Raw genomic sequence first — 14453 nt, forward strand, 5'->3', positions numbered from 1 at the left:
TCATCCTCAGACTAATAGCCCATGTGCAGTATCTTGTAGCCAGTCCCTATCGCCCTCAGACTAATAGCCCATGTGCAGTATCTTGTAGCCAGTCCCTATCATCCTCAGACTAATAGCCCATGTGCAGTATCTTGTAGCCAGTCCCTATCATCCTCAGACTAATAGCCCATGTGCAGTATCTTGTAGCCAGTCCCTATCATCCTCAGACTAATAGCCCATGTGCAGTATCTTGTAGCCAGTCCCTATCATCCTCAGACTAATAGCCCATGTGCAGTATCTTGTAGCCAGTCCCTATCGCCCTCAGACTAATAGCCCATGTGCAGTATCTTGTAGCCAGTCCCTATCGCCCTCAGACTAATAGCCCATGTGCAGTATCTTGTAGCCAGTCCCCATCATCCTCAGACTAATAGCCCATGTGCAGTATCTTGTAGCCAGTCCCCATCATCCTCAGACTAATAGTCTATGTGCAGCATCTTGTAGCCAGTCCCTATCGCCCTCAGACTAATAGCCCATGTGCAGTATCTTGTAGCCAGTCCCTATCATCCTCAGACTAATAGCCCATGTGCAGTATCTTGTAGCCAGTCCCTATCATCCTCAGACTAATAGCCCATGTGCAGTATCTTGTAGCCAGTCCCTATCGCCCTCAGACTAATAGCCCATGTGCAGTATCTTGTAGCCATTCCCTATCATCCTCAGACTAATAGCCCATGTGCAGTATCTTGTAGCCAGTCCCTATCGCCCTCAGAATAATAGCCCATGTGCAGTATCTTGTAGCCAGTCCCTATCGCCCTCAGACTAATAGCCCATGTGCAGTATCTTGTAGCCAGTCCCTATCATCCTCAGACTAATAGCCCATGTACAGCATCTTGTAGCCAGTCCCTATCATCCTCAGACTAATAGCCCATGTGCAGCATCTTGTAGCCAGTCCCTATCATCCTCAGACTAATAGCCCATGTGCAGTATCTTGTAGCCAGTCCCTATCATCCTCAGACTAATAGCCCATGTGCAGTATCTTGTAGCCAGTCCCTATCGCCCTCAGACTAATAGCCCATGTGCAGTATCTTGTAGCCAGTCCCTATCATCCTCAGACTAATAGCCCATGTGCAGTATCTTGTAGCCAGTCCCTATCATCCTCAGACTAATAGCCCATGTGCAGTATCTTGTAGCCAGTCCCTATCATCCTCAGACTAATAGCCCATGTGCAGTATCTTGTAGCCAGTCCCTATCATCCTCAGACTAATAGCCCAGACTAATAGCCCATGTGCAGTATCTTGTAGCCAGTCCCTATCATCCTCAGACTAATAGCCCATGTGCAGTATCTTGTAGCCAGTCCCTATCATCCTCAGACTAATAGCCCATGTGCAGTATCTTGTAGCCAGTCCCTATCATCCTCAGACTAATAGCCCATGTGCAGTATCTTGTAGCCAGTCCCTATCATCCTCAGACTAATAGCCCATGTGCAGTATCTTGTAGCCAGTCCCTATCGCCCTCAGACTAATAGCCCATGTGCAGTATCTTGTAGCCAGTCCCTATCATCCTCAGACTAATAGCCCATGTACAGCATCTTGTAGCCAGTCCCTATCATCCTCAGACTAATAGCCCATGTGCAGCATCTTGTAGCCAGTCCCTATCATCCTCAGACTAATAGCCCATGTGCAGCATCTTGTAGCCAGTCCCTATCATCCTCAGACTAATAGCCCATGTGCAGTATCTTGTAGCCAGTCCCTATCATCCTCAGACTAATAGCCCATGTGCAGTATCTTGTAGCCAGTCCCTATCATCCTCAGACTAATAGCCCATGTGCAGTATCTTGTAGCCAGTCCCTATCATCCTCAGACTAATAGCCCATGTGCAGTATCTTGTAGCCAGTCCCTATCATCCTCAGACTAATAGCCCATGTGCAGTATCTTGTAGCCAGTCCCTATCGCCCTCAGACTAATAGCCCATGTGCAGTATCTTGCAGCCAGTCCCTATCATCCTCAGACTAATAGCCCATGTGCAGTATCTTGTAGCCAGTCCCTATCATCCTCAGACTAATAGCCCATGTGCAGTATCTTGTAGCCAGTCCCTATCGCCCTCAGACTAATTGCCCATGTGCAGTATCTTGTAGCCAGTCCCTATCGCCCTCAGACTAATAGCCCATGTGCAGCATCTTGTAGCCAGTCCCTATCATCCTCAGACTAATAGCCCATGTGCAGCATCTTGTAGCCAGTCCCTATCATCCTCAGACTAATAGCCCATGTGCAGCATCTTGTATCCAGTCCCTATCATCCTCAGACTAATAGCCCATGTGCAGTATCTTGTAGCCAGTCCCTATCATCCTCAGACTAATAGCCCATGTGCAGTATCTTGTAGCCAGTCCCTATCGCCCTCAGACTAATAACCCATGTGCAGTGTCTTGTAGCCAGTCCCTATCATCCTCAGACTAATAGCCCATGTGCAGTAACTTGTAGCCAGTCCCCATCATCCTCAGACTAATAGCCCATGTGCAGTTACTTGTAGCCAGTCCCTATCATCCTCAGACTAATAGCCCATGTGCAGTATCTTGTAGCCAGTCCCTATCATCCTCAGACTAATAGCCCATGTGCAGTATCTTGTAGCCAGTCCCTATCGCCCTCAGACTAATAGCCCAAGTGCATTATCTTGTAGCCAGTCCCTATCATCCTCAGACTAATAGTCCATGTGCAGTATCTTGTAGCCAGTCCCTACCGCCCTCAGACTAAATGCCCATGTGCAGTATCTTGTAGCCAGTCCCTATCATCCTCAGACTAATAGCCCATGTGCATTATCTTGTAGCCAGTCCCTACCGCCCTCAGACTAAATGCCCATGTGCAGTATCTTGTAGCCAGTCCCTATCATCCTCAGACTAATAGCCCATGTGCAGCATCTTGTAGCCAGTCCCTATCATCCTCAGACTAATAGCCCATGTGCAGCATCTTGTAGCCAGTCCCTATCATCCTCAGACTAATAGCCCATGTGCAGCATCTTGTATCCAGTCCCTATCATCCTGAGACTAATAGCCCATGTGCAGTATCTTGTAGCCAGTCCCTATCATCCTCAGACTAATAGCCCATGTGCAGTATCTTGTAGCCAGTCCCTATCGCCCTCAGACTAATAACCCATGTGCAGTGTCTTGTAGCCAGTCCCTATCATCCTCAGACTAATAGCCCATGTGCAGTAACTTGTAGCCAGTCCCCATCATCCTCAGACTAATAGCCCATGTGCAGTTACTTGTAGCCAGTCCCTATCATCCTCAGACTAATAGCCCATGTGCAGTATCTTGTAGCCAGTCCCTATCATCCTCAGACTAATAGCCCATGTGCAGTATCTTGTAGCCAGTCCCTATCGCCCTCAGACTAATAGCCCAAGTGCATTATCTTGTAGCCAGTCCCTATCATCCTCAGACTAATAGTCCATGTGCAGTATCTTGTAGCCAGTCCCTACCGCCCTCAGACTAAATGCCCATGTGCAGTATCTTGTAGCCAGTCCCTATCATCCTCAGACTAATAGCCCATGTGCATTATCTTGTAGCCAGTCCCTTTCGCCCTCAGACTAATTGCCCATGTGCAGTATCTTGTAGCCAGTCCTTATCATCCTCAGACTAATAGCCCATGTGCAGTATCTTGTAGCCAGTCCCTATCATCCTCAGACTAATAGCCCATGTGCAGTATCTTGTAGCCAGTCCCTATCATCCTCAGACTAATAGCCCATGTGCAGTATCTTGTCGCCAGTCCCTATCGCCCTCAGACTAATAGCCCATGTGCAGTATCTTGTAGCCAGTCCCTATCATCCTCAGACTAATAGCCCAAGTGCAGTATCTTGTAGCCAGTCCCTATCGCCATCAGACTAATAGCCCATGTGCAGTATCTTGTAGCCAGTCCTTATCATCCTCAGACTAATAGCCCATGTGCAGTATCTTGTAGCCAGTCCCTATCATCCTCAGACTAATAGCCCATGTGCAGTATCTTGTAGCCAGTCCCTATCGCCCTCAGACTAATAGCCCATGTGCAGTATCTTGTAGCCAGTCCCTATCGCCCTCAGACTAATAGCCCATGTGCAGTATCTTGTAACCAGTCCCTTTCGCCCTCACACTAATTGCCCATGTGCAGTATCTTGTAGCCAGTCCCTATCGCCCTCAGACTAATAGCCCATGTGCAGTATCTTGTAGCCAGTCCCTTTCGCCCTCACACTAATAGCCCATGTGCAGTATCTTGTAGCCAGTCCCTTTCGCCCTCACACTAATTGCCCATGTGCAGTATCTTGTAGCCAGTCCCTATTGCCCTCAGACTAATAGCCCATGTGCAGTATCTTGTAGCCAGTCCCTATCGCCCTCAGACTAATTGCCCATGTGCAGTATCTTGTAGCCAGTCCCTATCGCCCTCAGACTAATAACCCATGTGCAGTATCTTGTAGCCAGTCCCTTTCGCCCTCACACTAATTGCCCATGTGCAGTATCTTGTAGCCAGTCCCTATCATCCTCAGACTAATAGCCCATGTGCAGTATCTTGTAGCCAGTCCCTATCGCCCTCAGACTAATAGCCCATGTGCAGTATCTTGTAGCCAGTCCCTATCGCCCTCAGACAAATTGCCCATGTGCAGTATCTTGTAGCCAGTTCCTATCATCCTCAGACTAATAGCCCATGTGCAGTATCTTGTAGCCAGTCCCTATCGCCCTCAGACTAATAGCCCATGTGCAGTATCTTGTAGCCAGTCCCTATCATCCTCAGACTAATAGCCCATGTGCAGTATCTTGTAGCCAGTCCCTATCGCTCTCAGACTAATAGCCCATGTGCAGTATCTTGTAGCCAGTCCCTATCATCCTCAGACTAATAGCCCATGTGCAGTATCTTGTAGCCAGTTCTTTCGCCCTCAGACTAATTGCCCATGTGCAGTATCTTGTAGCCAGTCCCTATCATCCTCAGACTAATAGCCCAAGTGCAGTATCTTGTAGCCAGTCCCTATCGCCATCAGACTAATAGCCCATGTGCAGTATCTTGTAGCCAGTCCCTATCATCCTCAGTCTAATAGCCCAAGTGCAGTATCTTGTAGCCAGTCCCTATCGCCATCAGACTAATAGCCCATGTGCAGTATCTTGTAGCCAGTCCCTATCATCCTCAGACTAATAGCCCATGTGCAGTATCTTGTAGCCAGTCCCTATCGCCCTCAGACTAATAGCCCATGTGCAGTATCTTGTAGCCAGTCCCTATCGCCCTCTGACTAATAGCCCATGTGCAGTATCTTGTAGCCAGTCCCTTTCGCCCTCAGACTAATAGCCCATGTGCAGTATCTTGTAGCCAGTCCCTATCGCCCTCAGACTAATTGCCCATGTGCAGTATCTTGTAGCCAGTCCCTATCGTCCTCAGACTAAAAGCCCATGTGCAGTATCTTGTAGCCAGTCCCTTTCGCCCTCACACTAATTGCCCATGTGCAGTATCTTGTAGCCAGTCTCTATCATCCTCAGACTAATAGCCCATGTGCAGTATCTTGTAGCCAGTCCCTATCGCCCTCAGACTAATAGCCCATGTGCAGTATCTTGTAGCCAGTCCCTATCATCCTCAGACTAATAGCCCATGTGCAGTATCTTGTAGCCAGTCCCTATCATCCTCAGACTAATAGCCCATGTGCAGTATCTTGTAGCCAGTCCCTATCATCCTCAGACTAATAGCCCATGTGCAGTAACTTGTAGCCAGTCCCCATCATCCTCAGACTAATAGCCCATGTGCAGTATCTTGTAGCCATTCCCTATCGCCCTCAGACTAATAGCCCATGTGCAGTATCTTGTAGCCAGTCCCTATCGCCCTCAGACTAATTGCCCATGTGCAGTATCTTGTAGCCAGTTCCTATCATCCTCAGACTAATAGCCCATGTGCAGTATCTTGTAGCCAGTCCCTATCGCCCTCAGACTAATAGCCCATGTGCAGTATCTTGTAGCCAGTCCCTATCATCCTCAGACTAATAGCCCATGTGCAGTATCTTGTAGCCAGTCCCTATCGCTCTCAGACTAATAGCCCATGTGCAGTATCTTGTAGCCAGTCCCTATCATCCTCAGACTAATAGCCCATGTGCAGTATCTTGTAGCCAGTTCTTTCGCCCTCAGACTAATTGCCCATGTGCAGTATCTTGTAGCCAGTCCCTATCATCCTCAGACTAATAACCCATGTGCAGTATCTTGTAGCCAGTCCCTATCGGCCTCAGTCTAATAGCCCAAGTGCAGTATCTTGTAGCCAGTCCCTATCGCCATCAGACTAATAGCCCATGTGCAGTATCTTGTAGCCAGTCCCTATCATCCTCAGACTAATAGCCCATGTGCAGTATCTTGTAGCCAGTCCCTATCGCCCTCAGACTAATAGCCCATGTGCAGTATCTTGTAGCCAGTCCCTATCGCCCTCTGACTAATAGCCCATGTGCAGTATCTTGTAGCCAGTCCCTATCGCCCTCAGACTAATAGCCCATGTGCAGTATCTTGTAGCCAGTCCCTATCGCCCTCAGACTAATTGCCCATGTGCAGTATCTTGTAGCCAGTCCCTATCGTCCTCAGACTAAAAGCCCATGTGCAGTATCTTGTAGCCAGTCCCTTTCGCCCTCACACTAATTGCCCATGTGCAGTATCTTGTAGCCAGTCTCTATCATCCTCAGACTAATAGCCCATGTGCAGTATCTTGTAGCCAGTCCCTATCGCCCTCAGACTAATAGCCCATGTGCAGTATCTTGTAGCCAGTCCCTATCATCCTCAGACTAATAGCCCATGTGCAGTATCTTGTAGCCAGTCTCTATCATCCTCAGACTAATAGCCCATGTGCAGTATCTTGTAGCCAGTCCCTATCATCCTCAGACTAATAGCCCATGTGCAGTAACTTGTAGCCAGTCCCAATCATCCTCAGACTAATAGCCCATGTGCAGTATCTTGTAGCCATTCCCTATCGCCCTCAGACTAATAGCTCATGTGCAGTATCTTGTAGCCAGTCCCTATCGCCCTCAGACTAATAGCCCATGTGCAGTATCTTGTAGCCAGTCCCTATCATCCTCAGACTAATAGCCCATGTGCAGTATCTTGTAGCCAGTCCCTATCATCCTCAGACTAATAGCCCATGTGCAGTATCTTGTCGCCAGTCCCTATCGCCCTCAGACTAATAGCCCATGTGCAGTATCTTGTAGCCAGTCCCTATCATCCTCAGACTAATAGCCCATGTGCAGTATCTTGTAGCCAGTCCCTATCATCCTCAGACTAATAGCCCATGTGCAGTATCTTGTAGCCAGTCCCTGTCATCCTCAGACTAATAGCCCATGTGCAGTATCTTGTCGCCAGTCCCTATCGCCCTCAGACTAATAGCCCATGTGCAGTATCTTGTAGCCAGTCCCTATCGCCCTCAGACTAATAGCCCATGTGCAGTATCTTGTAGCCAGTTCCTATCATCCTCAGACTAATAGCCCATGTGCAGTTTCTTGTAGCCAGTCCCTATCGCCCTCAGACTAATATCCCATGTGCAGTATCTTGTAGCCAGTCCCTGTCATCCTCAGACTAATAGCCCATGTGCAGTATATTTTAGCCAGTCCCTATCATCCTCAGACTAATAGCCCATGTGCAGTATCTTGTAGCCAGTCCCTATCGCCCTCAGACTAATAGCCCATGTGCAGTATCTTGTAGCCAGTCCCTATCGCCCTCAGACTAATAACCCATGTGTAGTATCTTGTAGCCAGTCCCTATCAGCCTCAGACTAATAGCCCATGTGCAGTGTCTTGTAGCCAGTCCCTATCGCCCTCAGACTAATAGCCCATGTGCAGTATCTTGTAGCCAGTCCCTATCATCAGACTAATAGCCCATGTGCAGTATCTTGTAACCAGTCCCTATCGCCCTCAGACTAATAGCCCATGTGCAGTATCTTGTAGCCAGTCCCTATCGCCCTCAGACTAATAACCCATGTGTAGTATCTTGTAGCCAGTCCCTATCGCCCTCAGACTAATAGCCCATGTGCAGTATCTTGAAGCCAGTCCCTATCGCCCTCAGGCAAATAGCCCATGTGCAGTATCTTGTAGCCAGTCTCTATCATCCTCAGACTAATAACCCATGTGCAGTATCTTGTAGCCAGTCCCTATCGCCCTCAGACTAATAGCCCATGTGCAGTATCTTGTAGCCAGTCCCTATCATCCTCAGACTAATAACCCATGTGTAGTATCTTGTAGCCAGTCCGTATCGCCCTCAGACTAATAGCCCATGTGCAGTATCTTGAAGCCAGTCCCTATTGCCCTCAGACTAATAGCCCATGTGCATTCACTTGTAGCCAGTCCCTATCATCCTCAGACTAATAGCCCATGTGCAGTTACTTGTAGCCAGTCCCTATCACCCTCAGACTAATAGCCCATGTGCAGTATCTTGTAGCCAGTGCCTATCGCCCTCAGACTAATAGCCCATGTGCAGTATCTTGTAGCCAGTCCCTATCGCCCTCAGACTAATAGCCCATGTGCAGTATCTTGTAGCCAGTCCCTATCATCCTCAGACTAATAGCCCATGTGCAGTATCTTGTAGCCTGTCCCTATCGCCCTCAGACTAACAGCCCATGTGCAGTATCTTGTAGCCAGTCCCTATCGCCCTCAGACTAATAGCCCATGTGCAGTAACTTGTAGCCAGTCCCTATCATCCTCAGACTAATAGCCCATGTGCAGTATCTTGTAGCCAGTCCCTATCATCCTCAGACTAATAGCCCATGTGCAGTATCTTGTAGCCAGTCCCTATCATCCTCAGACTAATAGCCCATGTGCAGTATCTTGTAGCCAGTCCCTATCGCCCTCAGACTAATAGCCCATGTGCAGTATCTTGTAGCCAGTCCCTATCATCCTCAGACTAATAGCCCATGTGCAGTATCTTGTAGCCAGTTCCTATCGCCCTCAGACTAATAGCCCATGTACAGTATCTTGTAGCCAGTCCCTATCATTATCAGACTAGTAGCCCATGTGCAGTAAGTTGTAGCCAGTCCCTATCGCCCTCAGACTAGTAGCCCATGTGCAGTATCTTGTAGCCTGTCCCTATCATTATCAGACTAATAGCCCATGTGCAGTATCTTGTAGCCAGTAATATTTTAGCCTGTGGTATTATCCAATTATAGATCAGCTTAAATCAGCGAACTGGACTAAAAATTAACCTTTAATATAAATAACGATAAAAACCATATAACCCCAAAAGACAATATACAAAGTGCATAATATACAACAGTAAAAGTTATCCCAGACAGTGGAGCGGATATGCATGCAGGGGTATTCCACCCTTCAATTACTCGTATGCTTGAAATCAGCCGTTTCTGACCACCAATGAACATCAAATCGTATACTATAGTTTGGCTACAAGGGACCGTACACTTATACCGCCCCATTATGAAATCTGCTGTTTCCAACCACCAATGAACATCAATTGGTATACTATAGTTTTGGCTATGAGGGACTGTACACTTCTACCGCCCCCATTATGAAATCAGCCATTTCCAACCAAAAATGAATATCAATTGGTACACTATTATTAGGCTCCAAGGGACTGTACATTTATGTTGCCCCCATTATAGAATCAGCCATTTTCAACCGCCAATGAACATCAATTGGTACACTATAGTTTGGCTCCAAAGGGCTGTACACTTATACTGCCCCTATTAACTCCTTTCCACATGTGTCAGGAATCCCTGACCGCTGCCACCAATTTGTCATGATTCACACCGTGACCGTCACCCCTACGTCACGGGTCGGGGTGACTTTAGGCCAACAGACGGCTATCACATGTGCAGGGGGCCTTATCTTAGTTATCCCTCCACTCCACAACGTGATGAAAAAACACACAAGGCTATTGACCTATTAGGTTACAGCAGGGGCTTATTCTTGGTATCCCTCTGCTTTTCAATATACCACGAACTGCAGGGATTTATGTATATCCCGCTTACAGTTCCACTTAAAACTTGCAGCTCTCTGGCGCCCCCCTTACTCTCAGGTCAGATTAGGTACTGCACCCTGGGTAATTGGTCGCCAGACAGGCTGCCTGCTATGTACTGGCTATTGGGCACGCTGCAGCGACGCAATAAACTACTCCCACTCAGGCAGGAACAATAATTATCAACACCGCAGTCGCTACAACATAACCCAAACGTCTGCACACGGCCGCTGCACACGGCCGCTGCCACCAGCTTCGATTAAACGGGTCCGAAGCTAACCCAACACAGTAGCGTATTTCCCTTCAAGAGACAGGGTACATTTAGAGCATGGAGAATGAACTAATATTAAATATTATATCCCATAAAAATTAGGCAGTGCTTTATCAAAAATATTTTATAAAGATGTTATAAATGAGACAATTGCAAATATGTACAAGGGTAATTATAAAATAAACAGGGATTAAATGAGAAAAGGTAACACTCACATGTTCAAAGCATGGCAGGCAACCATACGTCCCAGCTCATTGGACGTGCGCAGGGCTTTCCAGAATTAGAAGCAAGCAAGCAAGAAAGAAGGAGCTGGGGATCTGGCAGAGATTTAAAAAAACCTGCAGCCTGTGACATCACAGAAAGGATAGCTTATCCAGACCCTCCTCTCTCTGCATTCTGAGTACTGCAACCTTAAATTTATCGACTTTCTATAACTTCGCTACCAAACATGTCATAGTCATAACAAACCCAACATTCATCTCGGATTAACGTGAGCATTCTAATGAGATCAAATATGTCCTATCTGGGATACATATTTACAGAGAAATCCCTACTTCTTTACCAGACGGAGTTAGAAGCCCGTGTATCGAGGGATGGGCAGATCCACCGAGGGAGAATAAGAATATATATTTTCGTGTTCTTACTGTAAACGGTTTGCATAAAATCTTACAAAAACTAAAGAAATTACTTCAATGGATTTCTGGAAACTTCTAGACACTTCTAAACAGTTCTCTGCTAGAGGAAGATTTGAGTCTAGTCGTAAATACCTTTCGGCCATAAAACTCCCCCCAGTACATTGGCAAAGCAGCTCTTGGCTGAGTGAAAGGGAAGGGGGGCTTGTTAGCCCACAGCCTTGAGCAAGAGAAGCTACTTATATGATATTTCATACCATATCGTGACACCTCCCCCTTTTGGTGTGCGCTAGGGAGGCAGAACCCCACGGTATGCCTCCATGGGCACCTCAGTAGGTTCACCCTGGCGGGACAGTCCATCTGCATTCCCATGCTCTTTGCCCGTTTTGTGTTCAATGGTGAAGTCAAACTGCTGAAGGGCAAGGCTCCAGCGTAGCAACCTGCCGTTGGTTCCACACATGGCGTTTAGCCAGCGCAGAGGGTTGTGGTCGGTCACCACAGTGAAGGGGCGACCGTACAAGTAGGGCGGCAAGCGCTGCAGGGCCCAGACTATGGCCAGGCACTCCTTCTCGATGGTGGAGTATGCCACTTCCCTCGGCAAAAGTTTCCGGCTCAGGTATAACACGGGGTGCTCTTGGTCCTCGAGTCAACCTGGCTGAGTACAGCACCAAGGCCAAACTCGCTGGCGTCGGTCTGCACCAAGAACGGTCGACTGCTGTCAACTGCTTTCAACACAGGGGCGTTGCACAGTGCGGTTTTCAACGCCTGGAAGGCCCCCTCACAGCCATCTGTCCAGTTGACAATGTGGGGTAGCTTCTTCCTGGTGAGGTCCGTCAAAGGTTTTGCCAGGCTACTATAGTGCTGTACGAAGCGCCTATAGTACCCTGCAGTGCCCAAGAAGGACATCACCTGTTTCTTGGTCACGGGAGTGGGCCAGTTCACGATCGCGCCCACTTTCTCCGGCTCTGGCTTCAGGGTGTTCCCGCCTACCTGGTGCCCCAGGTAGTGAACCTCCCTCATGCCCATCTGGCACTTTCCCGGCTTGATAGTCAGTCCTGCTTGGTGAATTCGCCTGAGCACCTCCTCGAGATGCTGCAGGTGTTTGTTCCAGGAGGAACTGAAGATGGCAATGTCATCCAAGTACGCCACGGCGTACTTCTCCAGTCCCTGAAGCAGGAGGTTGACCATCCGCTGGAAAGTGGCAGGGGCATTTTTCATGCCGAAGGGCATGACCGTGGACTCGTACAGTCCAAAGGGTGTGATAAAGGCGGACTTCTCCTGCGCCTCGGGGTTCAGGGGAATCTGCCAGTATCCTCGACTCAGATCCATTATTGTTAGGTAATCTGCGCCAGCTAACTTATCCAGCAGCTCCTCGATGCGCGGCATTGGGTGCGCGTCAGAGGCTGTGATGGCGTTGAGCCCCCTGTAGTCCACGCAGAACCGGGTGGTCCGGTCTTTTTTTGGCACGAGAACTACAGGTGATGCCCACGTGCTCTTGGACCGTCGAATCACTCCCAGCTGTAATATCTCATCGATCTCTTGGCGCATAATCTGCTGCACCTGGTCAGAGATTCGATAGGGTGTTCGCCGTAGTGGGGCGTGATTCCCGGTGTCCACCTCGTGGACTGCTAACTGAGTCCTCCCAGGTCGGTTGGAGAACACGACCCGGAAGTGTTCCAGTGTGGTTTGCAACTGCAACCGCTGGGGTTCAGTTAACGAGGCGCTTACCTCCACATCCTCGATGGACCCATTGGCCTTGGCTTGGGCCAGCATGTCCAGGAGGGTGTCTTCCTCACCGTCTTCGGGCAAGCTGCAGACCGGTAGGACGAAAGGTTCACCTTCGTGATGAGCCTTCATCATGTTGACGTGAAAGGCCTTTCGCCTACCCCGAGCGTGGTCAAGCGTGACCACGTAAGTGACCGGGTTGAGCTGTTGGTGGACGACGTACGGGCCCTCCCAGGCTGCCTGAAGTTTATCCGTTGGTACGGGGACCAGCACCCACACCTTTTGACCCACGTGGTAGGTCCGCTCCCGGGCGTTCTGGTCGTACCAGTGCTTCTGGTCAGCCTGAGCCTGCGTCATGTTGTCATGCACCAACTGCGTCAAGGTCTGCATCTTGTCACGGAAGTGCATGACATACTCCACTATGGACACTTCAGAAGGGTTCGGCTCCTCTTCCCAGGATTCTCTTACCAACCCAAGGGGTCCCCGGACTCGCCTGCCGTACAGGAGCTCGAAGGGGGAGAACCCCGTTGAGGCCTGCGGAACCTCTCGGTAAGCGAAAAGCAGGTGTGGGAGGTACCACTCCCAGTCGCGCCCTTGAGTCTCAACCAGCATGTGTAGCATCTGTTTGAGGGTACCATTGAAGCGTTCACACAAGCCATTGGTCTGTGGGTGATACGCACTCGATACCAGGTGCTTCACCTGCATTCTCTTACAGAGAGCCTCCATTAGGCGAGACATAAATTGGGTCCCTTGATCAGTAAGCATTTCCCTGGGAAATCCTACACATGAAAAGATGGCCAACAGGGCATCTGCCCTAGTTGACGACAGAGCTACTGCCTCTGGGTACCAGGTAGCATAGTCTACCACAGTAAGGATGTATTGCTTTCCAGAGCTGCTGGGGACGGCCAGCGGGCCTACAATGTCCACCGCGATCCTCTAGAAAGGCTCCTCTATCTCTGGCAAAGGGATCAGGGGAGCCTTAAGAGCAGGCCCCGCCTTCCCCACTCTTTGACAGGTGATACAGGAGCGGCAGTAGTTTGACACATCTGTCCCCATCTTAGGCCAATAGAAGTGTTGAGACAGCCGGGCCTTAGTTTTGCTGATCCCCAAGTGTCCAGCTAGCGGGATCTCATGGGCAATCCGCAACAACTCACCCCGGAATTGCTGCAGGACGACCAGCTGTCTTTCCCTCAACCACTCCTTTTGTGATTCTCCGGGTACTGTCTCCCGGTATAACCTTCCTCGTTCCCAGAACACCCTCTCTTTATCAGTCTCGGAGGTGGGCGTCTCGGCGAGTTGCCTCAAACTCTCTAGGCTCGCATCTGTGTGCAGAACGGCCTGAAACTCCTGGCTAGGGGAAGCCAAAAGCGACGTCAGGGTCCCTTCCCCACAGGAACCCTCTTGGACCTGCTCTGAGTCCACCTCTGGTTCAGTCACAGTGATGACTGAGGAGGGTCCGGAAGGCTGACAGTTATCTGCGTTCCGGGCACTCTGACTGCGGGTGACAGCAGCTACGTAGGCTGTCTCCCCGGGGGTTTCTACAGACCCATCAGCCGGCGCTGCTATGGGCTCTACCTCCCCATCCACCCCCAACACTCCAGGGGCAGTGCTACTTATGGGCCAGTTACCTTCCTCGGTGGCACTGGTCACTTTAATGGCGTCACCTTCCTCACAGTTCCCATGCATCTCCCCATTTCCTGTAGCACAGACACTTGCCCCTGTTAGGGGTTCCTCAGCCATCTCACTCCGAAGAGCGACGTGGCTGGGCACGCCTGTACCTATGGACACATTAACCTTCACAGAAAAATCATTATCAGGTTCAGCTGGCACAGGTACAACATTTTCACCATCAATCCTAGGAAAAAAATGGTAATTAGATGCATCATTACAAGATAAAGCATGGTCAGGTAACACATGC

Source organism: Ranitomeya imitator, chromosome 8 (assembly GCF_032444005.1).
Source record: "Ranitomeya imitator isolate aRanImi1 chromosome 8, aRanImi1.pri, whole genome shotgun sequence".
Lineage (NCBI taxonomy): Eukaryota > Metazoa > Chordata > Amphibia > Anura > Dendrobatidae > Ranitomeya > Ranitomeya imitator.